The 12,539-nt window shown below is 42.6% G+C and overlaps 1 protein-coding gene across 1 annotated transcript in view; it reads left to right on the forward strand.

The window, feature by feature from the left end:
* The window catches only part of ADGRD1 (adhesion G protein-coupled receptor D1), an 897,745-nt gene that overhangs the window by 859,339 nt on the left and 25,867 nt on the right, over positions 1-12,539 (forward strand). The window lies entirely within an intron of this gene.

Raw genomic sequence — 12,539 nt, forward strand, 5'->3', positions numbered from 1 at the left:
ATACCTCACCTACATCATCACTGAATCTCCAATGTGACTTATGGGAATGTTTTGAAAAGCAATACAATTTGCTTTCCAAGAGTAATGGCAGCTTGGGCTAATTTCTTTTAGTATGATCAATCTTGCCCTGCTTCTTGGGACTGACAGATTGTCTGGAGAGAGGCAGAAATTGGAAAGCAGAAATAACAGGAAGTATTGACTTAGCAGGGCTGTTTTCTTTATGGCATTATAAACTTTCTCCTTTAGTCGCACCAGTAATACAGTGATGTTTCTTTTCTTGTTTTATTTACTTTCTCTTTACTTTGATCATAAAATGAATAATGGAAGCTGATCTAAGAATAACAAACTCAGAATGTCTTAATAAACTCAGGTCATTTTTCTTAGGTGCAAATCATTTACAGACTCAGAAATAAAGCAACATGTAATGGAATGCTTGGAGTTTTGCTACAATATATTCCTTTTTCAGCCCCAGAAAACACAAGTGTAAATAATATTCCTTAACTCTTATACTAATATACTTTTCTATAATTTTTGTGACACATTTAATTAATCTGCATAAATGTAAATATATAAAATAGTGTAACTTATATACAAATACATTATACTGTGAAAAGTGATGAAAAGACTTCCCAAAGTCTAATAACATTTAAAGACACTAAAGTATTTTGTGACTTTTTGTACCCTTTGTGTTATTTAATTAAATATTTGGTATTGCATTCTTTTTCAAGTTCATAATTTTTATTGAACTTATTGGAAAGTGCTGTGAGCTCACAAGGGCTGATTTATAGCTTAGATACTGCCTAACATACAGAGCCATTGGTCCGAATTGCATTTAGATATTTTACACCTTATAAAGGAACCTTCATAGCATGACATGGCGTTTCTGGTCCATTTTGCCCATCTCACCATAAACTGACCAATCATACATTTTTTTTCCTTTATAATTTGACTTTTAAATATAAAAGTAAAATTAACTCTGATCTATAATACTCATTGTCTCCTCAATGTTGCCCATTTATGTTTCTCATGGCTTGGGGGTGAATTCAGGATGTATTAAATAAGATAGGCAAATCTTATAAGAACAGCAATCATTAAAGCCCAACCGAAGGCTTGATTTCTACCTCGCTGGGCATCATTCAAACTGTAAGAGGACTGGCTGTGCATTGGTGAGCAGAGAGCCTGAGGAGTCAGTACTGGAGAAGGGGTCAGTATTGCTTGGAGAGCTGAGCTACGGTAGTTATTATATAACTACTGCAGGCTACTGTTTTAGAAATCTTTTGCCTTTAAAAAAAGTATCCTGATGTAATTTTTTTTCCTGTCGGGTTTCTTGTTAGGAGATCACTGAATAAGCTGATGTGAGGTAAAAAAAGAATGGAGATGTCATAGGTTAACTTCACACAAGTCAAAGTCACAAAATACATGTTTAGGTCAACAAATCATTTTATTGGGTTTTTGTCTCCCTTTATGGCTTTGCTTTCTAGGGATGCGCAATTGTGTCTGCGCTTAGTTGGCGGAGTGTTTTTTGATCCCATTGCAAAGTCCAAAAATTGCAAAAGCCATTAAACTCTAAGGCAGGCAAATCTAGGAAAATCAATTCTGACCATTTTCAAGGCTAATAGGCAGGGGGTTATCAAACAAAGGTACATGGAGTTGGATACTGGCAGGAGTAACATGTTCCAATACAAAAACAAAAGTGAAAAATACCTTACAGCAAGGGGAGGGTCCTCCTTTTTATGCAACTTTGCGAGTGACTTGGGAAAACACCAGTCTTTAAATGAGCTGTGTATGGTACCTGCGTCAACTGTTTTGTTAAGGCTATCCACAAGGTTTAGGGGTGTATCTATGGGAATGTTTGACCATTCTTCCAAAAGCGCATTTTTGAGGTCCGGCATTGATGTTGAGAGAAGGTCTGGCTAGCTGTCTGTGCTCTAATTCATCCCAAAGCTATTCTATTGGGTTGCAGTCAGGACTCTGTGCAGGCCAGGCAAGTTCATCCACCCTAAACTCACTCATTCATGTCTTTATGGACCTTGTTTGTGCACTGTTGTGCAGTCATGTTGGAACAGGAAGGGGCCAACCCCAAACTGTTCCCACAAAGTTGGGAGCATGAAATAGTCCAAAATGTCTTGGTATGCTGATCCCTTAAGGGTTCCCTTCACTGGAACCAAGGGGTCAAGCCCATCTTCTGAAAAACAATCCCACACCAAAATCCCCCTCCCCCAAAAGATTTGGACCAGTGCACAAAGCAAGGTCCATAAAGACATGGATGAGCGAGTTTGGGGTGGAGGAACTTGACTGGCCTGCACAAAGTCCTGACCTCAACCTTAAAAAAAGGGGGGAGAGGTTTGTGTTTCACAGGGAGGCCTAGATCAGGGACCCAATATAAAAAGTTAATGGGAAGAAAAATAACCCTGTGCTAATGCGATAGGTTAAGGTATGTCATGGATCGTGACCGTTGGTCAAACAGTGTCATATGAAAAAAGGGGTTGTTGAGTTGACAGATAGAAATCTGACAAACTCAAACACAGATACCAACTAAGGGCACTCCAGACAATGTGATAGAAAATGTGATCAAAATGTATTTGGCACGTATGCCTAAGCAACACACAATACAGATAGAAAAAACTTCCCATTCATTCACTAGCTCTGAAGAAACCGACGTTGCAGTCGGTGAAACGCATCAGCATCCAGCATCTCTCCTAATGCACATTCGGTGACCGACCTTCCATACAGGACCCCCCGTCCACCACTTCCCAGGCTGTTCCCCTGCAGGCGCCCGGCAGACCGCTAAACCGGATGTGACGTCCGGCGGATACCTCTGACCTGGAAGTCCACCTCACAGCCGCCGGTGCAGCCCATCGCACGGGTAGAACCCCTGAAGGACGGGAGCGTGGGACCTGTTCATCTGGTCCATATGATGTCACCGCCGCTCTACACCACCTTGCAGCTTGTCCTTCTGGCTTGACCCACGTGTAACTATCCAGCCAGCTACTACCAGGTAAACGACCGACCGGACATCCATTATCCCTGTGGCTTGCTCTCTACTATTAGAGCTAAACACGGCCTTTACATCAACTGGCGGAGAAACACTCAGGGCCACCCATTCAACTCAGGCCGCTGTGTACCCATGTGATATGACTGTCCCCACACTGAGACCACTGTCTCATTTCTGCAGCCCTTTATTGGATTGGCGCACACCCCCATATCCCTTTACTTGGACACTGAGGGGACTCTTCGATCACGGACTATTTTAGGGTTACGCACTGACCATCCCCCCAGCATATACTAGTGTGGCAGGGTCCTACACATTGTTTGTCCTATTTTTTCGCATTGAGTTCATCTCATGTGCAACACACCGTGTCCACATTTCTTGCCGGCCCACCAGCCACAGGGTTTATGAGAGCTCTCAACTACTTATTGATGAGGTCCTCGCACAGCACCATTCAGGGCATACAGCTTACATGGTATGCTGATGCCTGTCTGGTCCTGTGATATCTATAGAGGTGGTTTATTTGTCACTTCCATGTGCATTCATGTAATTTTATGGTTTTTAATGTTTTTTTGTAGTGTCTTATTTGCCACCCTGATTTTTCTATCTGTATTGGGTGTTGCTTAGGCATACGTGCCAAATAAATTTTGATCACATTTTCTATCACATTGTCTGGAGTGCCCTTAGTTGGTATCTGTGCCTGACCTCAACCTGACAGAACACCTTTGGGATGATTTAGAGTCTGTGAGCCAGGCCTTCTTTTCAACATCAATGCCTGACCTCACAAATGCGCTTCTGGAAGAATGGTCAAAAATTCCCATAGACACACTCCTAAACCTTGTGGACAGCCTTCCCAGAAGAGTTGAAGCTCTTATAGCTGCAAAAGGTGGGCCAATTCAATATTGAACCTCTAGACTAAGACTGGGATGCATTTAAAGTTCATGTGCATGTAAAGACTGGAGTCACAATCTTTTTGGTAATATAGTGTATTTTGGAATCCTATATTTTGCATATACTGTATAATAGATTTTTAAAAAATGATTACATTATTGTTTGGGTTAAATATATCTGATTCAATACAACTGGAAGAAAAAGTTTTTTTAGGTATTTTTTTATGCAGCAGTAATAGGTCTGAGCTGAATATGCAGCCACAGCAGATCCACAACTCTGTAATAATTGGTAAATTGCAAAACAGTTGCATAGTATAGTTTGTGAGCTTCTTTTTTGCAATATGACCCCGTGTTGTCTTAAAAGTTTAATAAAATGCCACAACAGAGTGCATAAATACACTTTAAAGCCACAATCCCATATGCTAGAGACAATGCAGTTTTTATCCTGAAATAAAAACAAGCATGCATTATTTTAGAGAAAATAGACTCAAATATTGTATATTTGCTGGAGGATATGTATGCAACTTTTTTAGGTAAAAAGGAGAGACAAGGCAGTTTTTATCATACAATTGAAATGAGAGTGTGTTATTTCTGAGACACAAGCACATTCAATGGGGAGTAAAGAAAAGTTTGGCAAAGTCACAGTGTCAGATGGAAAGACAAGGTAAGTTTTATCAACAATATACTTTGTAATTTCAGATATAATAGCCACATACAGTATATTCTACAGTCAGTGCATGATGTAAGCAGCTTGATTAGGTTGATGTTGCAGGTTTTAGCATGAGTCAATTATCTCTGTAAGTGATTGTGGTGATCCTTGTCAAAACAACATATAAACAATCAGAAATAATTGTTCCAAATAAGCCAAAAAGTTTATAACTATGCTCCAAATCATGATTGAAATGCCACAATGTTTCATATTCTCTGCTCAAGTGTCATTATAAAACAAACCAATAAAAGGACGTAGTTCTGTGGCATGAGTGGCTGGAGATAGAGATACAATATGAGTCTCACTGTACAGAGGATCCTGAATGGAATATTTTCCAAGCTGTCTTCCCAGGTTCACAGACTGTAGTGTACAGTGTTTGTAACTGTGTTTTTATTGCTTTGTTTTATAAATAGGTATAATGGTTTTACACTCTGTGGCTATTATTTGTATCTTATAACTTGTTGTTTTCTACTGACCTGATCTGATGTGACTTACTTTTGGGGCTTTTCCACTGCATGGAACCGAACAGTTCGGCTTGCTTTTGTGCTTTTCCACTGCTGGTACCGCATGGTACGGTGTAGGAACGGTTCAGTACGGTACGGCAGCGCTTTTCCACTACATGGAACCGAATGGTACGGCTCTCTAAAACAGTACCACCTCGATTGTGGTTCCAAGAGGTACCAAACTGGTACCATATCCCACAATCCTTTGCATGCAGTCACTACTAGCCACTGATTGGTCAGAGAATCGTTGTTATCCCACCCACTTAATTTAGTACTTCTTTAGTGGAAAAGCAAAGCATACCAAACCGTACCGAACCGTTCCAACACCGTACCATGCAGTACCATGCAGTGGAAAACCAAACCGGGCCAAGCAGGGCCGAGTATAGCCGAGCCGGTACTTGCAGTGGAAAAGTGCCATTTGATCCACAAGAAACACATGTGAGTCTAAACTAGTTAAGGTATGTTTAGGTCTGGAATAGGCCACAAACACAGGTGCAGCTCCCAAGTGCAGCCCCAGCTGTGAAAGCATAATTGTTGGTACCTTTTCCATGTTGGAGAAATGGAATTGTGCAGGAGAGAACAAAGAGACTAGTAATGGTGGCAAGTCAGTAGAGGTTGCAGGTAATGGTAATGGTGGCAATTCAGCAAAGGTAAGGAGAAGGGAAGCGGTTATTACATAGAATTTGCAGAAAGAAAAAGGCACCCTCATCGCAATAGAATTTTAAAAATGATATCATCTTTTCTATGAATTGTGTGTATATTTATTCTTACGGCACCATAAAAATCCCCCATGGCCCAATTTTTTCCTTTCATTGTTTGACACTCATGCAGTGTTGGCTCTCTGCTCCCGCAGTTTTGGTTGGGTGAGTCAGCGTCCCTCACCCCCCACCTGGCGGGTTCCTCTGCCTCACTGCTTTGTGGTCAATCTATATGAAAGATTTTTTTCAAATTCAGCAAAGGTGTCAGTAGCTAGTAATGGAAACAGAAACAAGATATACCTGTGCTCAAATCCCAATAGCTTGTACATGTACATAATCTGTCAGGTTGTAAAGTTTGCTAGAAAGGGTATATAGGAGTGTGCAGAGGGTTATCCAGAATTTCTAGTGTTAACATGTGGTCACAATCCCTTTAGCACCTGATAAAATATATGCATGTACAAGCTATTGGGATTTGAGCACAAGAATATCTTGTTTCTGTTGCAATACAGGTCAATAACCAGACCTGAATCCAGTAGCTCTCCCCCACTTTGTGTCTGGACAGACAAAAAAGAGGAATTACTTTGATGCAGTTGGCCAGCTTAAACATGTATTGTCATATGTGTAAACTAAAAAACCCTGTTTTTCATTGCAATGTTTGCTAGAAAGGGTATATAGCAGTGTGCAGAGGGTTATCCAGAATTTCTAGTGTTATCATATGATCACACCTCTTTAATATTTTTTTAAATGTTCCCCAGGACAGTTCCCACCCCCATGCTATTTTGTGGTACTCCTTTGCCTATTAGCCCAGAAAAGACATTTTCGATTTGACAGATTCTGCTCCCATTATTTCAATGGGACTATTTCCCAAGTTTTTCATCCAAACCTCTTTGAAGTTTGCTGAACCCTGCTTAAATTTAACCCAGCTAAGGTCAGTGCATCCTTACTTGTAATGGTGGTAGGCCAAAAAAAGTGTCAAGGGCTTGTAATGGTAACAGTGGAATTCCAGGAGATGTGGAAAGAGCTGAAAAAATTTAAACAGGCCAGCAGATGCCACAGAAGCTGGTAAGCAGGCCAGTAGAGTTGACAAGAACTAGTAATAGTGGCAGCAGCTGACTAGGAGAGGTGGCTGTAGCTAGTATTGTTGGCATGCCAGCAGAGGTGGCATGAGCTTGTAATGGTGGCAGGCCAACAGAAGTGACAAGAGCTGGTATTGGTGACAGTTTCAGGTCAGGATATGTGGTAGGAGCTGAGGATGCCACAGGAGCTGGTAATGATGTCAGGCCAACAAAGGTGTCAAGAGCTGGTAATGGTGGCAGTGGCAGGCCAGTAGACATGGCAGGAGCTAGTAATGTTCACAGGCAGCAGAGGTGATAAGATCTTTTAATGGTGTAAGGTACCATTTTTTGTGGGGCATTGTATTACAAGGAGATGTTTAACAAAAAATCTTGCTGTGCTGAAGGTTCTTTCAGACAGCAAATACAGAAGCTCCAGCGCATACTGTACAACCCCTGGCCAGTAGACCAGTCTGAAAAACCTAATAGTCCATAGAGTCCCCACTTCTGAGAGTGTCTGCATTAGCCCTGGCCCCTAAGTAGTCTGCAGTCCTATGATTTAGGCTTGGTTTATGGATTTGACTGCTGCCTGCTGGACCAGTCTACTGTGGCTGGAAAAACAACTTAAAAAGATTGTTGAGGCAGTCTCCACTTTCAGTGATTTAGGGATCAAAGCACATTGGGCATTAAAATGTGGGCAACAGGTTTTTCCACTGTTTGGGAGGGGTGAAAAGTCCCCCTGGAAGCCTGTCCTTTGTTCTCCTCTCCACCAGAGCCCCAACCCACCTCCTCCTCCTTGTACTGCTCCTTTTTCTCCTAAAGCCTCTGTCTCAATGGAGCCTTCAGATTACGTTATTGAGGATGAGGAGGTAGACGTGACTGTACTGTCACTATCATCAAGGGTGGCACCTCCAGTTTAGGCAGTGGGCCTCATTATGCATCATTGCCAAGAAATGTATCCATGTACCCAGGGATGTAAAGGAGACTTAACATTCATGTCCATGTACGTTGGGCCAGAACTTCCACATTTCGGTAGAGTAAAGGCTTTCTGGGCAATAAAATTATGGCTGGGTACTTGCCACTGTGGTGTAGCACAAGCCAAAAAACTCACAAAGGGGTGAATCTACCAGCTAAAATGCGAGCAGCTGTAAAGCTAGTAGTTTTTCCAAGCTAGCATAGATGTGCTGGGCATCATTAAGGGAAATTGTTTTATTCCATTTCAACAGCTGTGAAGGAGACTCCTATGTGATCCAGGATGCTGCTAGAAATGGTAGGAGGGGGTGTAGCTATAAGCCTTGTCACAAAGTCCAAGCAAACTGTATGCCTTGCCCTTTGCAGCATGCCCCCCTACTGAACTACACCCCTCAGGCTGCTGATGCTGAAGTAAAAAAAAACCCTAGCAAAATTACACTAAAAGGCAATATACCTCCTCAGATAACAAAACCTAAAACACTAAACCATAACCCTAAAACAATAAACCACAACTCTATTTTTTTAACCTAGTTGAAAGTAAAATAAATAAATGCAATAAAATGAAATAGAAGAAAAAAATCCCAAATAAAATAAAAAAAAGACTACAAAGGGAGTGGGGGTGGGGAAATAGAAGCTGCAAAAAAGTCCTGAAAAGTGCTGTTGGGTCTGTGCATTGTGAACACAGGAGGGTGCACATTAATATGTAGCCCACCACATTGCAAATCACAGTAATGTAACACAATAAATAATCCCCATTATTGACCATTCTAAGCCACATGACCACAGTTAAAAGGCCAGGAAATGCAAAATTGGTAACTGGATACTATAGCTGTGAACAGCCGCATTGATTTTCCCAAACTGCAAAAGAGTTGGATTTGCCTCATGTTCGACCCGAACTGAGAGAAGTTCAGGAATTTAACCACTTGCCAACCGCCTTACACAGATTTACTGCGGCAGGGCGGCTCGGCTGCGCATAATCACGTACATGTACATGATTATGTGTACACGGACCGCGCTCCCACTGTGATTCATCTTCGAGGAAACTGACAGGAGAGCCGTCTGTAAACAAAGCATGCGGCTCTCCTGTCAGACAGGGACAGTGAGATCGTGTGTCTCAGCTAAGCTGAAACACCAATCTGTGTGTGCCTTTCACAGAGCTCCCACAGTTAGGCTCACACTTAACCCCTTGATCACCCCCAGTATTAACCCTTTCCCTGCCAATGTCATTTTTACAGTAACAGTGCATAAAATTTAGCACCGATCACTGTATTGGTGTCACTGGTCCCCAAAAAGTGTCACTTCCTGTCAGATTTGTCCGCCGCAATGTCGCAGTCCCGCTAAAAATTGCTGATAGCCACCATTTCTAACAAAAACGAAAAAAAATGAATAAAAAGTCCAAAAATCTATCCCATAGTTTGTAAACGCTATAACTTTTGTGCAAAACAATTAATATACGCTTTTTGGGATTTTTTTTCCCAAAAATATGAAGCAGAATACAAACTGGCCTAAACTGATAAAAAAATTTGATTTTCTAAATTTTTTTATTGGGAATATTTTATAGCGAAAAGTAAAAAATATTGTGTTTTTTTTTTTCAAAAGTGTCGCTCTTTTTTGTTTATAGCGCAAAATCTAAAAATCGCACAGGTGATCAAATAGCACCAAAAGAAATCTCTATTTGTGGGAAAAAAAGGACAACAATTGTATTTGGGTACAGCCTCGCAAGACCACGCAATTGTTAGTTAAAGTACTTTAAATGACCATTGCGTGGTCATTAGAGATGTATAGAACTGTTCGCCGGCGAACAGTTCCCGGCGAACTTAGCATGTTCGCGTTCGCCGCTGCCGGCGAACATATGCGATGTTCGGTCCGCCCCCCATAAGACATCATTGAGGCAAACTTTGACCCTGAACTTTACAGTCAGCAGACACATTTCCAGCCAATCAGCGTACCTCCCTCCCACACCCTCCCACCTCCTATAAATAAGCAAGGGCAGCATCCATCTTAGATCATTCTGAAGCAGTGTGTGTAGTGAGAATAGGGAGAGAGCTGCTGCTGCTGCTGCTGCTGTTAAGCTAGGGACAGTTAGTCAGTGTTCCTGGTCTTGCAGTGTTCTTGGTCCACTACTGCTGTAATATCAGCACCCCAAAAAGCCCTTCTAAGGGCTGGTATTTGTGGTTTTTTTTTTTTATATATATATATATATATATATATACCTAGCGTCCCCAAAAGCCCTTTTAAGGGCTGGTAATTGAGTTGTTTCTTCATATATATATATATCTATATCTATCTAGTGTCCCCAAAAGCCCTTTTAAGGGCTGGTAATTGAGGATTTTTTTATTTTTATATATATACATATATATATATATATAGTGTCCCCAAAAGCCCTTTCAAGGGCTGGTAAGGTAATAGATTTTTTTCTTTATATATATATATATATATATATCTATTGTACACTGCAGTTGCCTGCCCGCTGTGTGTGAGAGGCCACAGACCTACCACAGACTGTACTGTGTGCACACCACACTCATTTCGGGTGGCACAGGCACAGTACCTGGCATTTTAAAAAATATTTTTTTTTTCTCTGTCATAATTGCAGTGAGTGCTGTGTCAGGTCCACAGAGTGCACTGTACCCACTGCAGTGCACTGCCCACCACTGATATATATACGTTGGCACAGCATCTTGTTGCAATAAATTGAAAAAAAAAATATTTTTTATTATTGCAGTTGCCTGGGCTGCCAGTGACTGTCAGGTCCACAGAGTGTACTGTGCCCACTGCAGTGCCACTGTGTGCCCACCCACCACTGATATATAAGGTGGCACAGCAGCTTGCAAAGTAAAAAAAAAATATATATTTTTTTAAATTGCAGTTGCCTGGGTGCCAGTGACTGCTGTCAGGTCCACAGAGAGTGTACTGTGCCACTGCCCACCCACCACTGATATATAAGGTGGCACAGCAGCTTGCAAAGTAAAAAAAATATATATATTTTTTTAAATTGCAGTTGCCTGGGTGCCAGTGACTGCTGTCAGGTCCACAGAGAGTGTACTGTGCCACTGCCCACCCACCCACCACTGATATATAAGGTGGCACAGCAGCTTGCAAAGTAAAAAATATATATATATTTTTTTAAATTGCAGTTGCCTGGGTGCCAGTGACTGCTGTCAGGTCCACAGAGAGTGTACTGTGCCACTGCCCACCCACCACTGATATATAAGGTGGCACAGCAGCTTGCAAAGTAAAAAAATATATATATATTTTTTAAATTGCAGTTGTCTGGGTGCCAGTGACTGCTGTCAGGTCCACAGAGAGTGTACTGTGCCACTGCCCACCCACCACTGATATATAAGGTGGCACAGCAGCTTGCAAAGTAAAAAAAAATATATATATTTTTTAAATTGCAGTTGCCTGGGTGCCAGTGACTGCTGTCAGGTCCACAGAGAGTGTACTGTGCCACTGCCCACCCACCACTGATATATAAGGTGGCACAGCAGCTTGCACTCATAGTACAACAGTAACAACACATTAAAAAAAAAATGACAGGCAGAGGCAGGCCACCCCGCAAGGGCCGTCGTGGTCGTGGTGCTGTGATTTCCTTAGGCTCTAGAATAATGCCCAGTGTTCAGAGGCCACCACAGCCCCTGAACTCAAAAAATTCTGAGGCCATAGTTGACTGGCTTACACAGGACACCCAATCGTCTACAGCTTCCGCTCGGAACCTTAATGCACCATCCTCCTCCAGCTCAGCTTCGGGCACCTCTCAATTTACCACTCGCCAGCCCGCCGGCACCACCACCAACACTAGCACCACAGCCGCTTCACTTGATCCGTCAGAGGAGTTATTTTCACATCAGTTTGAAGAAATAAGTGATGCGCAACTATTAGTGCCAGAGGATGTAGATAACGGGGATATGTCTCAGTCAGGCAGCATTATACACATGGACGTACATTGTGATGATGATGATGTTGTACCTGCTGCTGCTGCCTTTGCTGAGTTGTCAAGTGAAGCGGCTGATGATGACGATGTGTCTGTGGATGTCACCTGGGTGCCTGCTCGAAGAGCAGAAGAAGAGGGGGAAAGTTCAGATGGGGAGACAGAGAGGAGGAGGAGACGAGTTGGAAGCAGGGGGAGGAGGTCATCGCAAGGAGCTAGTGGCGCAGTCAGACAGCATGTAGATTCGGCACCCGGGGTCAGCCAGACAGCACGCCAATCAACGCAAGCTGTTGCCACCACCAGAATGCCGTCCTTGCAAAGCTCAGCAGTGTGGCATTTTTTTTGTGTGTCTGCCTCTGATATCAGCGATGCCATTTGTAACCTGTGCCAAAAGAAACTGAGTCGTGGGAAGTCCAACACCCACCTAGGTACAACTGCTTTGCGAAGGCACATGATCTCACATCACAAACGCCTATGGGATCAACACATGAGTAAAAGCAGCACACAAACTGAAAGCCACCATCCTCCTCCTGGTCCAGCATCTTCAGCCACGTCAACCACTGCTGTCCTCCATGCCCCCTATCAACAACCCGCCCCTCCGCCTCTCACCTTCAGCAGTTCCTGCTCGTCACCTGCCCACAGTCAGGTGTCTGTGAAGGAAATGTTTGAGCGCAAAAAGCCAATCTCGCAGAGTCACCCCCTTGCCCGGCGTCTGACAGCTGGCTTGTCGGAACTCTTAGCCCGCCAGCTTTTACCATACAAGCTGGTGGAGTCTGAGGCCTTCAAAAAATTTGT

The sequence above is a fragment of the Pelophylax lessonae genome (assembly GCF_965119305.1).
Source record: "Pelophylax lessonae genome assembly, chromosome: 1".
In the NCBI taxonomy this organism is placed as follows: domain Eukaryota; kingdom Metazoa; phylum Chordata; class Amphibia; order Anura; family Ranidae; genus Pelophylax; species Pelophylax lessonae.